The sequence below is a fragment of the Pimephales promelas genome, chromosome 24 (genome assembly GCF_988280905.1).
Source record: "Pimephales promelas chromosome 24, fPimPro1.hap1.1, whole genome shotgun sequence".
Taxonomy (NCBI): Eukaryota; Metazoa; Chordata; class Actinopteri; order Cypriniformes; family Leuciscidae; genus Pimephales; species Pimephales promelas.
Window position 1 is genome coordinate 4,111,087 of NC_142792.1, and position 14,121 is coordinate 4,125,207.

The following is a 14,121-nucleotide window of genomic DNA, read 5'->3' on the forward strand; positions in this document are numbered from 1 at the left end:
TCCAGTGCAACCCATCAGCCGAGATCGTGTGTTGAGCCACTGCACCACTGTGGCTTTCACACTGAGATCTGGTGTTTTGGCCACTTTGTTTGATTTCATCACATCAATTTTGCGCTCAATTCTCATTTACTAAAGGAAAGCCTTTGTGCTTAACTGTTCACACACTCATATCGCAGAGACCCGGCTGGGATCGAACCAGCAACCTCTGAACCCGTGAGGCAGCGCTCTTACCTGTGAGCCACAAATCTCTTGCTGAGACATGTGCTGGAACTTGTATTTCAGTGTTATCCTGAGAGTTTCCAATAAAGCAGTTAAAGTGAGATTTGAACCCAATAGCTTAGCTGGGATTTGAACCTTGACTTCAGCGCACCCTTACCTTCACAGAACATGTATTTAACCACTGCACCACTGTGGTTTTCACTCTGAGAGCTGGTGTTTTGTCCACTTTGTTTGATATAACAACTATTGATAACAATTTTATTTAAATTATGGGGACCAAAAATGCTGAGATGGGATTTGAACCTTAACCTCAGCGCATCCTTACCTTCACAGAACATGTGTTTAACCACTGCACCACTGTGGTTTTCACTCTGAGAGCTGGTGTTTTGTCCACTTTGTTTGATATAACAACTATTGATAACAATTTTATTTAAATTATGGGGACCAAAAATGCTGAGATGGGATTTGAACCTTAACCTCAGCGCATCCTTACCTTCACAGAACATGTGTTTAACCACTGCACCACTGTGGTTTTCACTCTGAGAGCTGGTGTTTTGTCCACTTTGTTTGATAAAACAACTATTGATAACAATTTTATTTAAATTACTGGGACCAAAAATGCTGAGATGGGATTTGAACCTTAACCTCAACGCATCCTTACCTTCACAGAACATGTGTTTAACCACTGCACCACTGTGGCTTTCACGCTTAGAGTTGGTGTTTTGGCCACTTTGTTTGATAAAACAACTATTGATAACAATTTTATTTAAATTATTGGGACCAAAAATGCTGAGATGGGATTTGAACCTTAACCTCAGCGCATCCTTACCTTCACAGAACATGTGTTTAACCACTGAACCACTGCGGCTTTCGCTTTGAGAGTTGGTGTTTTGGCCACTTTGTTTGATAAAACAACTATTGATAACAATTTTATTTAAATTATTGGGACCAAAAATGCTGAGATGGGATTTGAACCTTAACCTCAGCGCATCCTTACCTTCACAGAACATGTGTTTAACCACTGAACCACTGCGGCTTTCGCTTTGAGAGTTGGTGTTTTGGCCACTTTGTTTGATAAAACAACTATTGATAACAATTTTATTTAAATTACTGGGACCAAAAATGCTGAGATGGGATTTGAACCTTAACCTCAGCGCATCCTTACCTTCACAGAACATGTGTTTAACCACTGCACCACTGTGGCTTTCACGCTGAGAGTTGGTGTTTTGGCCACTTTGTTTGATAAAACAACTATTGATAACAATTTTATTTAAATTATTGGGACCAAAAATGCTGAGATGGGATTTGAACCTTAACCTCAGCGCATCCTTACCTTCACAGAACATGTGTTTAACCACTGAACCACTGCGGCTTTCGCTTTGAGAGTTGGTGTTTTGGCCACTTTGTTTGATAAAACAACTATTGATAACAATTTTATTTAAATTATTGGGACCAAAAATGCTGAGATGGGATTTGAACCTTAACCTCAGCGCATCCTTACCTTCACAGAACATGTGTTTAACCACTGAACCACTGCGGCTTTCGCTTTGAGAGTTGGTGTTTTGGCCACTTTGTTTGATAAAACAACTATTGATAACAATTTTATTTAAATTACTGGGACCAAAAATGCTGAGATGGGATTTGAACCTTAACCTCAGCGCATCCTTACCTTCACAGAACATATGTTTAACCACTGCACCACTGTGGCTTTCACGCTGAGAGTTGGTGTTTTGGCCACTTTGTTTGATAAAACAACTATTGATAACAATTTTATTTAAATTATTGGGACCAAAAATGCTGAGATGGGATTTGAACCTTAACCTCAGCGCATTCTTACCTTCACAGAACATGTGTTTAACCACTGCACCACTGTGGCTTTCATGCTGAGAGTTGGTGTTTTGGCCACTTTGTTTGATAAAACAACTATTGATAACAATTTTATTTAAATTATTGGGACCAAAAATGCTGAGATGGGATTTGAACCTTAACCTCAGCGCATCCTTACCTTCACAGAACATGTGTTTAACCACTGCACCACTGTGGCTTTCGCTTTGAGAGTTGGTGTTTTGGTCAGTAGTGCATAGATCAGTAGTGCATAGATATATGCAGCATAGATATAGAACAGTGCTATATCTATGATGCATATATCTATGCACTAATGAGGGGGGCGCCAAGTCCGGAGAATTCGCGAGGAATTCGCGGAGAATTCGGGGACTTGGCGCCCCCAGGTTCCAGCGTCATTAGTGTATAGACATATGCAGCATAGATATATACATGATATATACATATCATGCATAGATATATGCAGCATAGATATAGCACTGTTCTATATCTATGCTGCATATATCTATGCACTACTGATGGGGGCGTATGCAGCATAGATATCCACACAGTGTCGTCTTTAGTGGCTCAGTGGTAGCAATACCGGCTCTGAAGCGAGTGGTTGCCGGTTCTGTTCCTACTTCTTCTTGCGTTTAGATGTGCAGTGGTTAAAAACATGTTCTGTGAAGGTAAGGATGCGCTGAGATTAAGGTTCAAATCCCAGCTAAGCTATTTTGGTCCCAATAATTTAAATAAAATTGTTATCAATAGTTGTTTTATCAAACAAAGTGGCCAAAACACCAACTCTCAAAGCGAAAGCCGCAGTGGTTCAGTGGTTAAACACATGTTCTGTGAAGGTAAGGATGCGCTGACGTTAAGGTTCAAATCCCATCTCAACATTTTTGGTCCCAATAATTTAAATAAAATTGTTATCAATAGTTGTTTTATCAAACAAAGTGGCCAAAACACCAACTCTCAGCGTGAAAGCCACAGTGGTGCAGTGGTTAAACACATGTTCTGTGAAGGTAAGGATGCGCTGAGGTTAAGGTTCAAATCCCATCTCAGCATTTTTGGTCCCAGTAATTTAAATAAAATTGTTATCAATAGTTGTTTTATCAAACAAAGTGGCCAAAACACCAACTCTCAAAGCGAAAGCCGCAGTGGTTCAGTGGTTAAACACATGTTCTGTGAAGGTAAGGGTGCGCTGAAGTTAAGGTTCAAATCCCATCTCAGCATTTTTGGTCCCAATAATTTAAATAAAATTGTTATCAATAGTTGTTATATCAAACAAAGTGGACAAAACACCAGCTCTCAGAGTGAAAACCACAGTGGTGCAGTGGTTAAACACATGTTCTGTGAAGGTAAGGATGCGCTGAGGTTAAGGTTCAAATCCCATCTCAGCATTTTTGGTCCCCATAATTTAAATAAAATTGTTATCAATAGTTGTTATATCAAACAAAGTGGACAAAACACCAGCTCTCAGAGTGAAAACCACAGTGGTGCAGTGGTTAAATACATGTTCTGTGAAGGTAAGGGTGCGCTGAAGTTAAGGTTCAAATCCCAGCTAAGCTATTGGGTTCAAATCTCACTTTAACTGCTTTATTGGAAACTCTCAGGATAACACTGAAATACAAGTTCCAGCACATGTCTCAGCAAGAGATTTGTGGCTCACAGGTAAGAGCGCTGCCTCACGGGTTCAGAGGTTGCTGGTTCGATCCCAGCCGGGTCTCTGCGATATGAGTGTGTGAACAGTTAAGCACAAAGGCTTTCCTTTAGTAAATGAGAATTGAGCGCAAAATTGATGTGATGAAATCAAACAAAGTGGCCAAAACACCAGATCTCAGTGTGAAAGCCACAGTGGTGCAGTGGCTCAACACACGATCTCGGCTGATGGGTTGCACTGGAGACGTGGGTTCGATCCCCACCTCAGCATGATTTATTGTAAAATCGCAGGACTCGAAGAGTGAAATATAAGTTCCAGCACATGTATCAGCAAGAGATCTGTGGCTCACAGGTAAGAGCGCTGCCTCACGGGTTCAGAGGTTGCTGGTTCGATCCCAGCCAGATCTCCGCGATACGAGAGAATGCTGTATGTGTGAAGGGGCGGGGATGATTCGGGTCCCCCCCCGAGCCCCGCCACAATGGACAGCAGGGGTTATGCTTTTTTATACAATAAAAATTTAGCTGTCTAAAAATTTTGCCCCGCCGTCCCTTCCCCACCTATTTAGGTTCCCATCATTTGCTTTTTAAAGGGGTCACCCTCCAAAAAGAAAATGATGGGAACCTACATGTTTAGTACAGTAAAACATAAGCATGTACATACCTGTCCATCAGCAGAAGTCCATCATTACAGTCAATGTCTGTCCACACGTCCCACAGCTCTGCTTCTGATGACTGGATGTAATGGTCCAAACACATTCCTTCTGTAAGGAAAGACAAGAAAAAAAAGATTAGTTTTAGAAATACTCAATATTCTACATCTATAAATGACAATGTGAAAGTTAGTCTAAAGACTAGTTAATAAAAGGAAAGTGGAATAAATTAAAAGCCTAAAGTTGTACAGTGTGAAAATATATTACTATTATAATAATATAGTATAGTTCAGTAAGGCTGTATCAATAATAATCTATGATTTGAATTACAGTTTTACAGGCTACAAATGGACACAAACGCTGAATAGAAATAAAGCCTTCGGTGCGAGCGCTGACGCTTGATGCTTAAACATGTACACTGTAAAGAACTGCCCAAGTGGAGTTATAACTTTAAGATGAAACCTTCCTTCACACAACAGTAACCCTAAAAGACATGTTCCTGCACAAGGATTGATCCTGATAGTTTTCATTAGAAGAAAGGCACTGCATCTCTACGATACAATACAAGCAGCAGACACACACACACTCTCACACACACACACACACACACACACACACACACACACACATCAACTGATTCTAATAACACGCATCAATCCACTAGATTATTATTACATAAAGTAAGACAACTAATAACAAAAGAGACTAGAAACAATTGCTTATTATTCTACTTCACTACACATAAATCAGAGGACGATTCATTTAAATCTTATACATGTAACAACAACTAGAGATTCAACTTAATCACCGTCTTACAGGCCACACACAATTATAAAAACACTGAACACACAGAACTAAAAACTAACTCCCCATTCACAGAAAGCCAAACCTACAAAACATCAGAACAATATTAGAAATGCTATGCAAAGAAAACCAATTGCAAAGTGTCTAGTCACTGCTCTTTACTTGTATTGTTTCATGCTTGTAGTAATACTGTGACATTTTAATTGCATACCATTCTAAAGGCAGTTTTCACTCTCAGATCCCAGTCATAACAGGAAGTAGAATAAAAGCAGGAAGCAACAGGAGAACATCAGAGCTTCACACAAGACACAACTCCTGCTGACTCTCACATACACCCATAAAACACTGCAATATCAACTGAGTCCTTCTTATTACACTTTACAGTGTGAATATCAGAGGGCGATTCATTCAAAGATTAAAAAGGTAACGCTACAATAGCGACTGACAAGAGAACTTGACTTCATGCTAAAGTAAAAGTTACTTACAGGTGAGTCTTGTGCCGTACTCGGTTCCTCATTTATGTGTCGTTTGATTGCGTCGGTTTTATTTGCGGTTGAGCTGTAATATGTGCTGTTAAAGTGACATTAAGAGCTGTCATCTTCCTATCTGCAGTATCTGCTCGCGTTGTTGTGATTGTCATCAAGTGTCATGTTGTCAAGCAGCAGAAGCGTCAGACTGAAGGAGAACCCGCTTCTGCCGCCTTGAGGAGCGGAGGAAAACTGCACTTTACTCTCGTCGGATCACATCTGAGACTTTGGATTAAAGTTCCTGTGAAATTACAGCAGCAACATGTTTGACAAGCTCTGTGGTGCAGAAAATAATGATTTCCTTTGAATGAGAAAGTCTAGTTTTTTGTATATATATATGTGTGTGTGTGTGTGTGTGTGTGTGTGTGTGTGTGTGTGTGTGTGTGTGTGTGTGTGTGTGTGTGTGTGTGTAACGTTATGTATGTATGTATTTTAACATAAGGACAGAACAGAGAAGACAGAAGAAATTTGCAGCGGTGTAATTCACACAAATCACCACAGGAGGGCGAAACACTTATGTTTTTTTAGATTCGATCGGACTCGGTTTGCAACGGTGTGATTCACACAATCACCACTTTTCTTTTACTCTCTATATGTAATTCACACAAATCACCACAGGAGGGCACACCACTTATGTTTTTTAGACTCGATTTGCAGCGGTGTAATTCACACAAATCACCACAGGAGGGCACACCACTTATGTTTTTTAGACTCGATTTGCTGCGGTGTAATTCACACAAATCACCACAGGAGGGCACACCACTTCTGTTTTTTAGACTCGATTTGCAGCGGTGTAATTCACACAAATCACCACAGGAGGGCGACACTCTTTTATGTTTATTACACTTGATTTGCAACGGTGTAATTCACACAAATCACCACAGGAGGGCGAAACATTTCTAAGTTAATTTAGACTCGATTTGCAACTGTGTAATTCACACAAATGACCACAAGAGGGCGAAACACTTTTATGTTCATTTAGACTCGATTTGCAACGGTGTAATTCACACAAATCACCACAGGAGGGCGAAACATTTTTAAGTTTATTTAGACTCGATTTGCAACGGTGTAATTCGCACAAATCACCACAGGAGGGCGAAACACTTTTACATTCATTGGACTTATACACACACACACACATACATACATACAAAAAAACTAGGCTTTCTCATTCAAAAGCAAATCATTATTTTCTGCACCACAGAGCTTGTCAAACATGTTGCTGCTGCAATTTTACAGGAACTTTAATCCAAAGTCTCAGATGTAACTAATGTAATTAAACTTTAATTTAACTGCATCATCTCCACTGTCTCAGTGGCTCAGGAGATAAAGCATTGCATTTCAATCACAGTGTTCTGAGTTCAAATCACACTATTGCTGACTTTCACTTGTTCTCATTAGACAAGGAGTCCCCAAAACCAGTTGTTGTTGTAAAATCCATGGTTGAGTGGATAAACACTCTCTGAGGACAAGACTGTGATGAAAACATGGGTTCAACTCTCACTTTAACTGCTTTATTGGAAACTCTCAGGATAACACTGAAATATAAGTTCCAGCACATGTCTTGAAAGATATCTGTGGCTCACAGGTAAGAGCGCTGCCTCACGGGTTCAGAGGTCTCTGTGATGGGAGTGTGTGTGAGCAGCAGGTGCTTGAAGGAGAAGGAAACCAGTACAGTCTCCAATGGTGTAATTCACACAAATCACCACAGGAGGGTGACACTCTTTTATTTTTATTACAATTGATTTGCAATGGTGTAATTCACACAAATCAGGGCGCAACACTTATGTTTTTAGACTTGATTTGCAACGGTGTAATTCACACAAATCACCACAGGAGGGCGACACTCTTTTATGTTTATTACACTTGATTTGCAACGGTGTAATTCACACAAATCACCACAGGAGGGCGAAACATTTCTAAGTTAATTTAGACTCGATTTGCAACTGTGTAATTCACACAAATGACCACAAGAGGGCGAAACACTTTTATGTTCATTTAGACTCGATTTGCAACGGTGTAATTCACACAAATCACCACAGGAGGGCGAAACATTTCTAAGTTAATTTAGACTCGATTTGCAACTGTGTAATTCACACAAATGACCACAAGAGGGCGAAACACTTTTATGTTCATTTAGACTCGATTTGCAACGGTGTAATTCACACAAATCACCACAGGAGGGCGAAACATTTTTAAGTTTATTTAGACTCGATTTGCAACGGTGTAATTCACACAAATCACCACAGGAGGGCGAAACACTTTTACATTCATTGGACTTATATTGTTTTGTTGTTTTTATTTGCAAATATATCTATTTGAATTTTGAACAGAAGACAGGACGGAACATAGATAGTGTAAATAGTTCTGTTTGTAAGTTCGTTTTTCTCCTCTCACCCTCTTACAGAAGTGTAGCGCATTTACACTAGCTCGTTAGACGATGTAATTCACGAAGATCTCGGCAGGTGGGTTAAGCCGATTTGCGGTAATATCACCACAAGAAGGTGAAACCCTTTTGTGTTTATTTAGACTCGATTTGCAACGGTGTAATTCAGACAAATCACCATAGGTGGGCAAAATATTTTTAAGTTTATTTAGACTCTATTTGCAAAGGTGTAATTCACACAAATCACCACATGAGGACATTTTTATTTACCAAAAATTGACAGATAAGAGTGGAAGAGCCAGTGGCTTAGTGGTCTGAGCGTTAGATCTTGGCGTGGGCAATCCAGGTTCAAATCTCTCTCTTGTGGTGTTTAGTTTCATTGGTTTTTCAACAAATAAAAAGGCAAAAGTACCAAAAATTGATGCGTCAGAGTGCAAGTGCTGGTGGCTTAGTGGTCTGAGCGGTAGAGCTTGTTGTGGGCAACCCAGGTTCGAGTCTCTCTCTTGTGGTGTTTAGTTTCATTGGTTTATCAACAAATAAAAAAGACAAAATTACCAAAAATTGGTGAGTAAGAGTAGAAGTGCTGGTGGCTCAGTGGTCTGAGTGTTTGATCTTGGTGTGGGCAACCCAGGTTCAAATCTCTCTCTTGTCGTGTTTAGCTTCAATGGTTTTTCAACAAATAAAAAAGACAAAATTACCAAAAATTCATAAGTAAGAGTGGAAGTACCAGTGGCTCAGTGGTCTGAGCATGTCCTCCTGGGGTCAGAAGGATCTGGGTTCAAACCCCAGCCTGGTATGTGAAGCATGGTTGCGTGAAGGACATCCAGTCGTGAGCTGTGACAAGCTGCAAAACTGAGCGGATCAGGTCATGACCAGGATGAGAGAAGGCAGGACACGAAGGGGGGAGTACATATCCAAACCGCTCCCCCTGGGACTTCCAAGACAATCTCGAGCAGCGGTTATGTAAAAGGAGTCCAAATTTTCAAAAAATTACTTAGGCTTTTTGGGAAAAATTTTACAAGTCAACATTTTGGGCGTGGCTTATGGACACTCCCCCCTTTTGGGCGTGGCTTATGGACACTCCCCCATCTGGGCGTGGCTTATGGCCACTCCCCTTTACTGTTGATTGTACCTGCACTCCATCAAGGTTCAAATCTCAGCTGTTGCTTTCATGGGGAAACCAACCAGCACTTGAAAGGCATTCCCACTTACACACATGCTGAAAAATTCAGACTACAAATACATTAATAAACTGGATTTGTAATGAGCAAATCTTAACTGGTCTGTTTTATCTTGGCAATCAATAAATTGCAAATCAGTCACAGCTTGTCCAAATTAATAGACAAACTAAACCACGTGGGCCACACATCATCTGAATAATTAGTTAATTGACTGATCAACAGAGTCAGTAACAGGAGGTGTTGATGTTTAGAAAGCCAAGATCAGCTGGAAATCATGAACAGCACACAAATGTCACATTTACCATTTTATTGGACACAAACTTAAGTAGATCATTGTCAAAAACATGCCAGTTCAAAACAGAAACAGGTTGAGTCAGGAAAAGGCTCAGATGCATAACAGTTCGGCGGTTGCTCCTCTCAAAATACTCCATGCAAAGTCACTCACTGCTTTTCCTCATGACCTCCAGCAGCTCAAACCAAGAGATCCCTACAAACAGACAGCAGTGAGACGATCAGAAACACTTCAAATTTCACTAATAACTTCCCCTAGGAAGCTACAAATCTCAGAAAGAAACAAAGTGATTGTTTATAGAATAAATATAGATCATAGGAGGTGAAAATGCATGCTCATTTTATGAGCAATTAAACCAATGCAACAGCATCTGTAAGATATCAATCAAGCTACAAAATAGAATTAAATGTCACTTTGATGATAATCCAAAACAACAAGTTAACATACAGACTCCTTCTACGAGCTATACAAGTATTTTACAAACCTGTTCCAAGAGCCACACCAACATTGCACACCCTCGACGTCTTTCTTATCTGACCCATATATGTCTGGTTTTGGAGTCTCTACTAACGAGCTGATGAGTCGATTCAGGTGTGATTGATTAGGAAGAGTTGGAAAATGTGTTGTGTTTAACCACTGAACCATCGTGGCTTTCACAATATCATCTGTTGTTTGGTGCAGTTTGTTGGATATGCATTTTAACATAGGCAATCTAAGATTCAAACGCAACCATTTATTTATTGAACTCTTTTGAGTTTATTGAGGGCTTTGTTTTCTGTGATAAAAATATTAGCAACTGTGGGATTTGGACCAAGAACTGAATGAAAGACAAATGATTAGCCACTGAGCCACGGCATTTGTGATGTTTGATATGGTTCATTGTGGTTGTTTTTTTAGTTTAGCAACAGCATTCATTAAAACAACAATTTATTGTTCAGCTGCTAGAGCGTTTTTTTACAGGGTTGGAGATAAACTCAGGAAAGTGGCTCGTCAGGAGCAGGATTAGGGACTTTTTTTTAAATCTCTTTCCTCTTCATGCTGTTTTCATATATTAATGCAGATACACTTAGTGTCCACAAGGTGGGGTACATGAACACATTAATCTGGTCTCTGGTTTCATGCACACATGCCTGCTCTCCATCCAGGATTCTCCAAACACTTGTCCTATGTAGAGAAGCTGGAGTCTGTCTGAAGGCAGAGAAACACAGGACACTGTGTCTGTTATATTAGGCAGTAAAAAGCGGCCATTAGACACATTTATAGTCAGCTGTTTTACCACAATAATAATATTTTATCCCAAATATTAAACAATCTTTACTATAAATGTAAAATCAGTGTAATTTTTGTGTTTTTGAGTCTGTAAAAGCGAGTCTCGCTCCTCCATTCACAACATCCATACCTCACGAGCGTCCAGAGATCCAGAGACTCACGTGCTCCTCACAACATGGTTCCTCATCACGTGACAGACAGACGAAGATCCAGCCAAGATTGACTATAAGTGCTGCACGAATCTGCTGCCAAAACTACACAAAGTCATTGTCTCATTGTCAAAGTATGTGCGACGCTTTGTAATATAATCAATCTGAAGCTGAATCAACTTTGTGTCTCTTTGCACTAATAAAATAAAGACTCGTCAAATTGAAACTGAAGCGCAGTTTTCCATCCGCTACACTAGGTAATTCACACACATCACCACAGGAGGGCGCAGCACTCATGTTTTTTAGACTCGATTTGCAACGGTGTAATTCACACAAATCACCACAGGAGGGCGAAACACTTTTACATTCATTGGACTTATATTGTTTTGTTGTTTTTATTTGCAAATATATCTATTTGAATTTTGAACAGAAGACAGGACGGAACATAGATAGTGTAAATAGTTCTGTTTGGAAGTTCTTATGTTTTTCTCCTCTCACCCTCTTACAGAAGTGTAGCGCATTTACACTAGCTCGTTAGACGGAGTTTACAAAAGTCTCCGCAGGTGGGTTAAGCTGATATGCGGTAAAAAGACTGAATTTGTTAGGCCTAAAATCACCGCATGAGGGGGCAACACTTTTATGTTCATAAGACTTGACTTGCAATGGTGTAATTTACAGAAATCACCACTGAGGGTCTATACACTCTTTTATGTTTATTACACTTGATTTGCAATGGTGTGATTCACACAAATCACTGCAGGAGGGTGACACTCTTTCATGTTTATTACGCTTGATTTGAAACGGTGTAATTCACACAAATCACCACAGGAGGGCGACACTCTTTTAAGTTTATTACACTTGATTTGCAATGGTGTAATTCACACACATCACCACAGGAGGGCACAACACTCATGTTTTTTAGACTCGATTTGCAACGGTGTAATTCACACAAATCACCACAGGAGGGCGACACTCTTTTATGTTTATTACACTTGATTTGCAACGGTGTAATTCACACAAATCACCACAGGAGGGCGACACTCTTTTAAGTTTATTACACTTGATTTGCAACGGTGTAATTCACACACATCACCACAGGAGGGCGCAACACTCATGTTTTTTAGACTCGATTTGCAACGGTGTAATTCACACAAATCACCACAGGAGGGCGACACTCTTTTATGTTTATTACACTTGATTTGCAACGGTGTAATTCACACAAATCACCACAGGAGGGCGACCCCGTTTATTACACTTGATTTGCAATGGTGTAATTCACACAAATCACCACAGGAGGGAGAAATATTTCTAAGTTTATTTAGACTCTATTTGCAACGATGTAATTCACACAAATCACCCACAGGAGGGCGCAACACTTTAATGTTTATTAGACTTCGTTTGCGTCAGTGTAATTCACACAAATCACCACAGGAGGGCGACCCTCTTTTATGTTTATTACACTTGATTTGCAATGGTGTAATTCACACAAATCACCACAGGAGGGAGAAATATTTCTAAGTTTATTTAGACTCGATTTGCAACGATGTAATTCACACAAATCACCACCACAGGAGGGCACAACACTTTAATGTTTATTAGACTTCGTTTGCGTCAGTGTAATTCACAGAAATCATCACAGGAGGGCGAAACATTTTTAAGTTTATTTAGACTCGATTTGCAACGGTGTAATTCACACAAATCACCACATGGGGGGCGAAACACTTTTATGTTTATTTAGACTCGATTTGCAATTGTTTAATTCACACAAATCACCACCACAGGAGGGCGAAACACTTTTACATTCATTGGACTTATATTGTTTTGGTGTTTTTATTTGCAAATATATCTATTTGAATTTTGAACAGAAGACAGGACGGAACATAGATAGTGTAAATAGTTCTGTTTGGAAGTTCGTTTTTCTCCTCTCACCCTCTTACAGAAGTGTAGCGCATTTACACTAGCTCGTTAGACGATGTAGTTCACGAAGATCTCGGCAGGTGGGTTAAGCCGATTTGCAGTAATGTCACCACAAGAAGGTGAAACACTTTTGTGTTTATTTAGACTCGAGTCGATTTGCAACGGTGTAATTCAGACAAATCACCATAGGAGGGCAAAATATTTTTAAGTTTATTTAGACTCTATTTGCAAAGGTGTAATTCACACAAATCACCACATGAAGACATTTTTATTTACCAAAAATTGACAGATAAGAGTGGAAGAGCCAGTGGCTTAGTGGTCTGAGCGTTAGATCTTGGCGTGGGCAATCCAGGTTCAAATCTCTCTTGCGGTGTTTAGTTTCATTGGTTTTTCAACAAATAAAAAAGACAAAATTACCAAAAATTGATGAGTAAGAGTGGAAGTGCTGGTGGCTTAGTGGTCTGAGCGGTAGATCTTGTTGTGGGCAATCCAGGTTCGAGTCTCTCTCTTGTGGTGTTTAGTTTCATTGGTTTTTCAACAAATAAAAAAGACAAAATTACCAAAAATTGATGAGTAAGAGTGGAAGTGCTGTTGGCTTAGTGGTCTGAGCGGTAGAGCTTGTTGTGGGCAACCCAGGTTCGAGTCTCTCTCTTGTGGTGTTTAGTTTCATTGGTTTATCAACAAATAAAAAAGACAAAATTACCAAAAATTGGTGAGTAAGAGTAGAAGTGCTGGTGGCTCAGTGGTCTGAGTGTTTGATCTTGGTGTGGGCAACCCAGGTTCAAATCTCTCTCTTGTCGTGTTTAGCTTCAATGGTTTTTCAACAAATAAAAAAGACAAAATTACCAAAAATTCATAAGTAAGAGTGGAAGTACCAGTGGCTCAGTGGTCTGAGCATGTCCTCCTGGGGTCAGAAGGATCTGGGTTCAAACCCCAGCCTGGTATGTGAAGCATGGTTGCGTGAAGGACATCCAGTCGTGAGCTGTGACAAGCTGCAAAACTGAGCGGATCAGGTCATGACCAGGATGAGAGAAGGCAGGACACGAAGGGGGGAGTACATATCCCAACCGCTCCCCCTGGGACTTCCAAGACAATCTCGAGCAGCGGTTATGTAAAAGGAGTCCAAATTTTCGAAAAATTACTTGTAAAATTTTTCCCAAAAAAGCCTAAGTCAACATTTTGGGCATGGCTTATGGACACTCCTCCCTTTTGGGCGTGGCTTATGGACACTCCTCCCTTTGGGC

At 40.0% G+C, this 14,121-nt stretch overlaps 2 long non-coding RNA genes across 2 annotated transcripts; one reads left to right on the plus strand and one right to left on the minus strand.

The window, feature by feature from the left end:
• Positions 1-4,456: 4,456 nt before the first annotated feature.
• LOC120470990 (uncharacterized) lies at positions 4,457-5,944 on the plus strand. Its single transcript, XR_016150159.1, has 2 exons — positions 4,457-5,643; positions 5,769-5,944. It is a non-coding gene; the product is annotated as an uncharacterized LOC120470990 (long non-coding RNA).
• A 3,598-nt stretch (positions 5,945-9,542) lies between these two features.
• LOC120476706 (uncharacterized) lies at positions 9,543-13,324 on the minus strand. The gene is made up of 2 exons (XR_005622222.2): positions 10,942-13,324; positions 9,543-10,730 (listed from the first exon to the last, which is right to left on the minus strand). It is a non-coding gene; the product is annotated as an uncharacterized LOC120476706 (long non-coding RNA).
• Positions 13,325-14,121: the final 797 nt, after the last annotated feature.